Here is an 8,143-nt window from a genome sequence, read left to right as displayed (position 1 = left end):
AAAAAAAAATCTCCAAAGCTTTAAACATCTTATGCACTTCTGTTTATTCCATCCTCCAAAATATGGAAAGAGGTTGATATTAATTAGAGAGGCAGCCAATCCTGGAGGATCTGCAGCAGATATTTCATTGAAGTTAAACAATCATCTGAGAGGAAATCTGCCCTTGATCAAAGAAGCGTCAATTTCGATTTTAGTGGCTGCGTCCTCAAAAGGACCCAGTCTGCCTCGACTGGGTCCTTCCAATGCTTAAAAAAATAAGAAGTCTGGAAGAGTTTAGCTATAGATTCAAGTAGGTCCAGCCTTCCCCAGCTGACACTCCTCACTCATCGTACGCTCTGTCACCTAGCAACCGTGACAGTTGACTCACAAAGCAGGTACAGTAAAGATGGATGCTGAACTTTTCCTGACTCTTCCTGTCCTGTGTAATAATTAAATTTCTGAGGAGCTTCAGCAGCAGTACCCTCATCACAGATATCACATTTATAATCCCCACACTGCACAGATAATGGAATCTGAGCTTAAATGTCAGCCAAACCAATTCGCACAGTGCCAGATAAAACCTTTCAATAAACCAAAAATTACATATCTGTCTCACCACCATTTAAATGATCAATCTAAGACAAAACTATTCACACACTCGTATTATATTAAACTTCACTTACAATATTCCCCACTGTTCATCGCTGTTTCCCTTTTTCCTCTGAGCACGGAGCAGCCAGCTTGCTTTGACTCACAATGAATCAAGGGATACCCTAGAATACGAAGGATATAGAGAGGGCTGCATATGTTGGCCGCATACACAGGAGTCTTTGAATCCAAAGAGGCCACATCGCCACACTATTGTGAATCTGGCCTTGGGATAGGGTCGCCAACCATCCCTTGAAAAACGGAATCATGCCGTATTTAGAGATAGAAGTACCTGTCCCATATTTAGTGGAAAAGGAACACATTTTGTCCCGTATTACTGTGAGAGTAAAAAAAAATTGTCAGTAAAAGCTAATGGAAAATGAAGAACAAGGGCAGATTACATACAAAACTTATGGTAAACCTGTTCCTGGGCCCTGTCCTGCGTTGTGACCAATGATCTGACAACATATATGTAATGTTTTTAGAATACCCTCATCCCATTGGTTGAGCCAAGTGTTGCTCACGGAGAAGATAGCGGGAGACAACAGAGCAGTATGGGGGACGAACAGAGTAATTAAAAAGCTGACGCAGCAGAAAAAGGAATCCTGGCAGTCCAAAGGAACAGCAAAGAGGTGGAGCTGCTGAGTCCTTTGTCCTCAGCATCCCATCTTCCACTGGTTTTGTGGGGAGAATTTTCTCCTTAATGAAGAAAAAATGGACTGATGTGCGGAACAAATGTTCCACTGAATTAATTAAAGCTGAGCTCATTGTCAGCCTCAATTATGATCTATCTTGCTCAAAGTTTTACTCTGCAGCACTCAAAGACAAACAACTCCTCAGTGATGCAAGAGCTCAGAGGAAATACAAAGTGGAAAAAGCAGGCTATCGCCACATTATGTGGTATTTAGCTAATATTTTCTTTTCTGTTTCACAACTGCATCCTACAGTCATTGCATTAAAGGCACAAATATGTTTACAAGTTTGATTTTGCATCGAAAATGTGCACAAGCTATTTAGTGTTTTATAGTTCACAATGAATGTTCTCACACTGTGCAGCACGATGCTCTGATGCAATCTACCTGCTCACACAGCACATTTAATGAGAAGAAGTTAGTAAATTCAATGCACACTCTGATAGAATAAAGTCCAGAAGCTACATTCACAGGAGGATTTGTGGTGTGATGATTTCAGAGAAGAAATACTCTCTTTTTTTTCAGTTGTATTTCTATTCTTGTAGTTTTAGATCTATTCTTTCTGGTGGTGCAGAAAAACCAGCAATCATTGCCCTACTGGTACATCATGTGTCTCACTGCTTACCACACGAGGCTTCCCACTGTGATCTGTTTTAAAGCTCTAAAAACAGATCACATGTAAAGTCTTCTACAATGACGTTTGTGGTTCGGAAAAACAGCAGGATGCTGCTGCACTAAACTATCAAGGTGAAATAGCCTCTTAGGACAAGCCGAGACACCAACATGACTTTAAGAAGTGTTAAGAAATTCTTCCTCTGGTCTCTCTCTTTGGCAACAGACTCACAATTATAGGGCTGAGGTCCATCATATGTGTAGTTTTACACATTTAAAGCCTTTTCGTTGTCTGAATTAGATTTCTTCTCCATTGTTTACTGATATAAAGCTAAGCTAAACATACTCCCTGATGTTATGTAATTTTCAGTATTCATTTTACATACAGAAGTAAAATGTTCTCTCAAAAACAAGCCAAAAAGCCCTAAAAGTTAATACTAGATATCAAAACTTTTGATCCAAAAACAATTCCTCAGATAGCAAACTGTGATAAAAGTGAAACTCTAAGTTGCAAAAGGCTCTTTAAAGCCTGTAATGTCTTTTTTGCCGGTTATTAGAAATCCTGCTTTCACAAATAGAGAAATGCTCAGACAGGGCAACATCAGTTACAAACACTTTGGAAATATTAAGACTTTTAGTGATGATAAAGTCCAAAATAATTCATTGTTTGTGTGTTCTATGTTTAACATGTTGAGTCAAACCAAAATTTGTAAAATTAAATCACAGAGTTCTGTTGTACTTCTCTCTTCACTATTGTCAATGTTAAAGTCTTCTGTAATAATTAAAGAGTAATATTCCACATAAATCACAGATTTGAAAAAAATATGAAAATCCCATAAAAACACGTTTCATACTGGTTTCTTTACCTGGAGAAACAAACATTTAAAGAAGTCAAATACCTTTTAACATTTCAGTCAATCTTTAAACCCAGAGGCTATCCTTCCACATTTTCTTTGCTCTCTGCTCTCACATAGAAAAGGTAAATGTGTCGAAACTATTATCAGTCTTTAATAGGGTAAACAAAACATTTTCTATGCATTAACTTGACACCATTCATCTACCACTCAGGTTTTTGTTTAAATCTGGTGTTTTGATTGGAGAATTTGGCGGTGAGAGGATTTGTTATTGATTTAGACTGAAGGCTAAACTCCCCCTTTTCCCAAAAACCGGAAAAACTGTGGCTTTCCCAGCTGGCTTTGGAAGAGGAGGCATGTGCATACATACAATATGTTTTTGGTATGTGTATGAAACAGCAAATATGAGATCTATGAAACTGCCCTCCAGCCTCCACTCAAAGTTGTCAACTCCTCCCATTCATTTAATTCCTCAAAGACACCCACTCACACGTTCTAATCTTCGCCCAGCTTCCCACGAAAGCATTGGCATGAAGTCTGAGGCACGCTGGTTTGCTTCTCACCTGAAATCTAAAACCTATGCGGCAAAAAAACATATTTACCAAATCAAACGGGGCGCCGCATTAATGCAGCACATTTTTAGCACGAAAGTACAGACTGGGAAATATGCAAAAACAAGGCGTATCAAATGGCAAATTCAAAACATGGAGGGTCGTGCATTTTGAGTTTTCGGAAAATAAAGTAATACATCTCATTTCTAACTTTTAGCATTTACGCTCTGCGCCATTTGTGCAGAAAATCAAGAAGCCTTCATTTGAAGCAGTTGTTTGATCCAAAAACAAAGAGCTTCAATACAGCTTTTTACAAATGCTGCCTGGCTGTTTCATTACATCAAGTCTTCTTGGCTTTTTTTTATTGCCGCTTTTGTATAAAGATAAAGCTGTGCAGCTCCAAAGTATGTGTGTCTCACACTGATGAGATCAGAATAAATTCAGTAATGCGATTTCCAAATTTTCTTTCTAATGAAAAACATTCAGACCAAGATGTTTCAGTCTGAGCTGTTAAAGTTGGCCTAAGCACCATGAAAACACGATAGGACTCATCAGCTCTGATGGTGAAAATTCGAAAAGGATTGAGCCGGTGCAACTAGAGGAACCTATTTCCAGTTAGACATGTAAAATGAAGCCCTTTGGTAAAAACAGGAAGATTTGGATGATTTAGGGCAAAGCATGAACACAGTTTCACTCCTGTTCTGCATGGTTTCCTGTCTCCTAAATTCAATAAAAGTGCACAGAGCAATCAACGCAATGGCAGCTTAAAATTCACTGCTATAAATTCTTTTTTAGGAAGGTACAATAAGAAAGATCGGGACAGTGATGACAGATTTATTCTCCTAAGAAGGATGTTAGATTCCTACAGGCGGAATCCCTACTGTGAGAGCCCAAGGTATTTAGTGTCCAACATGGTTGCCGCTGCAGCCATTTATCACTTATGACATTTCATATCTTTTTAAACCAGTGGTACCCACAGTGTTTTTTAAAATAGGCTTGTGAAAACATTACTTTTGAAAACATAGATAGACCTAAGACACAAACCATATATACCCTACTCTTAGGAGAAGCTATATTTCTGCTATAGTACCTAACATTCAAGAGCTGTAGAAGATCCCTACCTGGAGACATTGTGTAATTCACAGTCAGGTAAGGACCACCTTCATGCAGGTAGACACATGGGATAAGGTTTAATATCCTGTCACTATACTTTAGAGCAAAGAGAAATGATGGAGTCTGCTCTTATGCACAGTGCATCCAGCCATGTTCAAACATGTGTGCATGTGGGATGCCACAGAATTACAGAACCTGTTTCCATTTAAAAGCAGAAGCCCCCACAACAAAGTCCCTGGTTGGGGGAGTCATAACGAGGAGAATATCATTTTTCTTTGGCCTCTGTGATCTGCCATTCTTGCGTTACAGTTTCAAAGCCTTGCTCGCTGGCAAAACTTCTCCTCTCTGTATCACTGATGGAAGGAGGGAATGCTCCGATCCCCCGCCTCTCCCTTCTCCTCACTTCACCTCATTTCCTCAAAAAAAAAAAATAACTAGAGGAGGAAAAAAAAAGTTTTCTTGTTAATGCAGCTCAAAGAACAGTTGATGTGTTGAAAGCAATTCTTTAGGTCAGTTTTATCCCAAAAGACACTCTAAAGTAAGCCCCAGCAAGCTGTTGAAGCCTTCTGGTAAAAAAAAAAAAAAAGAAAAGAAAACAACCAAAAGAAAAATCTCATATTTTGTATTCTCCAACCATTGGTATTTAAACAACATACTGTATACAAGAAAGCAGATTGTAAAGTGACCTGAAATATGGGCTAACGTAAATCCCACATTCAATTCCCTTTATTTAGATACAGCAATTTACAACATCTCATCTCAAGGCACTTCATACAGACAATTTAATGAAATCATATAGAAAGATTGGTTTAAAGTTTTTTTTACCTAAGGAAAAGCAGCTGATTGTATCCACGCATTGACTTTGCAGAATTCAACCTCATTGGTTGAGCATGTGGCTACAGTAGAAATTAATTTGTATTGTGCCATTGATTCTACAACAATCCTTTGCACCAATCATGTGTGCAGTGGAGAGGAAAAACTCCCTTTTAACATGTAGAAACCTCCAGCAGAACTAGGTGTAGTGTGAGCGGCCATCTGCCGAGGCTAAGTAGGAGTTGAAGAAGAAAGGAGCATGTCAGGCTTGCAGCCCCAGTAGCTGATCTAATTACCCACTTCATTCACCTGCCATACCCTCCCCACTCTCTAATTATCATTGATCTTATCCACCTGCTCCCGTTGCTTTTTATATGGTTCAGTCCAGCTTTTTGGGCTAGATCGTTATTCGTAGTATAATACGAATAGTGTTAGTTGTTCATGTTTGTAATGTTTGTTTGTTTGTCTGTTTTTGAGTTTAGTTAAGTTGGTTCATGTCCTGATTCTTGAGGGCCTGTGTGTGCAGAGGGTGTTAGTGTTCGTCATGTGTCTCCTGATTGTGTCCTGGCTCTTCTCCACGGAGCCCTCGGATTGAGGGGAAAGCCAGTTTTAACTCCTATGATCCTCACTCCTAGGAGGAGTACCAGTTAAAGTTCTGCAGTTATCCTGGCACCATGTCTTGTCTCAGTCCCTCTCAACCACTGAGCCTGCCTGTCTCCATCTGAGCATGTCAGTCTGAGCTCGCTGCTAGACTCATTGGAACTCTGAACCCCTGGTTAGGTCTACGGACACCTGGATTTCAGAACGATCCTGTTTTGAACGGTTTCTCCAACCTGGATCTGTCTCCTGTCTGCTCTCTGGGGTTGCTGCATCTGGGACACTTTGAATGGCTTAGCATTTCCGCATCTCACTGGCAGTGCATCGGCTGATCCTGCCTTCCTGAGAGTATTGACTAAACTGTTGAGCCAGGTAAGTGACTTACAATCATCTTCTGTCAGATTATTGTGGTCACTTACCTGTGTTTCTCCCACAACCGGAGTGCCAGTGATGGGTGATGCAATGTTTTCCCCCTGTAGTCGCTGCAGGTCCGCTGATACACAGCAGTCCGTTTCTGTTCTGTTCTGTTTGTTGATTTTTATTGTTAAACATTTTGAAACTTCCCACTGTCTGACTTGCCTGAATCCTGGGGCCATCTGAGCCATTTTTTTTAAACCTAAAGGGATAAAACAAAGCACAATCAGTCAGCCCAGATAATATTTGATGATATTCCAGGATTATTTCACAACTAATCAGAACAAGACCAAAAAAAGCTACTATGATGAGAAAAAGCGGAGAGGGCATAAAAGTTATGGGTCGAACTAAGAAATACTTCAGAATGGAAGACCACAAAATAATGAATCAGAATGATGAAAAGTAGTCCGTATGTCCTCCAGCAGCTGAAGCCTATAATAGCATAACTATAGAGGTGGATCAGGATAACCTGGTTATCTGTTAGATCTAATGATGGTATAGGATCAGATGTATTTTGACCAAGAAACTCATTGGTTTTAGGTTGAGCTCTCAAATTCTTGAGAAAGTCTATATCAGTCTCACTAAAGTCCTTGTGGCATCTTTTTTTAAATAACAAATTCATATATATGTATGCGAAATAACATATAATATAGTTAAAATAAATGTCACACAGCTGAAATGAGCAGCTGTTAACGTATATGGTTGAAATATTCTCAGAAAAGCTAATCCAGACTTTTATTTTGTAATTTTGTTATAATGTTATAAATGAACCCTTGCATGTAAAATACAGTAAAAGAACCTTCTGCCTCTCTGCCTGCTAAGAAGCATCTCTTCCGTGCTCCTGGCTTGCGTTCTTTTTTCTTATTTTTTATCTTCTTATCTCTTAGCCAAAGTGACAAAAGCTATTTTTAATTTAAGGATTCTCTAATTGGATAACTTTTTAAACATTTCTCGAGGACACATCAGCATGAAATGCATCTCTTCACCCCACAGGACTTGGACAAGCTTCTACAGAGGATGGCTGTCTTAAAAATGTAGATTAACCGACTCAATGTGGACGTTAATGCGGGTCATGGAAATGATACGACGCTGCTGGTGCCGAACCTGCCGGTGTCTCAAAACACAGAGATAGCTCCACCAGTGGTTTTAGACAGCAAGCCGTCAGAACAACACATAGCCAATGGAACTGAGAAACAAGGTGCTTCTTCTATGTATAATAACCGGACTGGCAGCCCCCGCTGTGAGACGTTTGGAGCAACATATACAATCCAGTCCAGATCTCAAAAGCCGTTTGACAACATGAGCATCACTTTTAGAAGATAAAACCTGGCCAAGACTTCAGAGAGACATGTCTCCCACCCTTGGTATTAACAGCAAATGGCAAAATAAAAGCCATTTGCTTTTAGTTTCCTTTATTAAAGGTCCAATTGTTTTATTTGTTTTACAAATGTTTTTTGCTTTTATGCTGCTTTCACTTCTCTTCTATTTTAGTATCTAATTCATGTAAAGCACTGAATTGTCCATGTACTGAATTGTGCTATATATAAACTTGCCTTGACTTGCCTTACAGTGGCTGAGGAAAGCTAGGAATCAGATTTTTCCATAGATACAGTTCACTCATAATTGGAAGAAAACAAGACAGAGTCAGAAGAAAAACATCATTAGATAGAAGAGCAGTTTTATGGCACAGCTCTGTATGTGTTTGAGTAACTAGCATAGCTGACAGTGTGACACTGCAATAAAAAACAAAGAGGTGAAGCTGAGAAGAACTTTGTATTTTATGGAAATATCTGATATATATTTATATTTCAATCTTATAACGAGTTTTTATTCATTTAAATCAATAATAAAATATAAGAGGGACTGTTCA

General features: G+C 39.1%; 1 protein-coding gene across 1 annotated transcript in view; it reads right to left on the bottom strand.

The window, feature by feature from the left end:
* hao2 (hydroxyacid oxidase 2 (long chain)) overlaps positions 1 to 4,479 on the bottom strand; it is a 33,594-nt gene extending 29,115 nt beyond the window's left edge. The window contains exon 1 of the mRNA XM_015395049.1: positions 4,458 to 4,479. The gene's annotated coding sequence lies outside the window, so the exon portion shown is untranslated. The remainder of the gene's footprint in view (positions 1 to 4,457) is intronic.
* Positions 4,480 to 8,143: the final 3,664 nt, after the last annotated feature.

The sequence above is a fragment of the Cyprinodon variegatus genome, unplaced genomic scaffold (genome assembly GCF_000732505.1).
Source record: "Cyprinodon variegatus isolate N-32 unplaced genomic scaffold, C_variegatus-1.0 Scaffold722, whole genome shotgun sequence".
NCBI lineage: Eukaryota > Metazoa > Chordata > Actinopteri > Cyprinodontiformes > Cyprinodontidae > Cyprinodon > Cyprinodon variegatus.
Note: the sequence above shows the minus strand (reverse complement) of the source record. Positions and strands in the feature narration are given on the sequence as shown.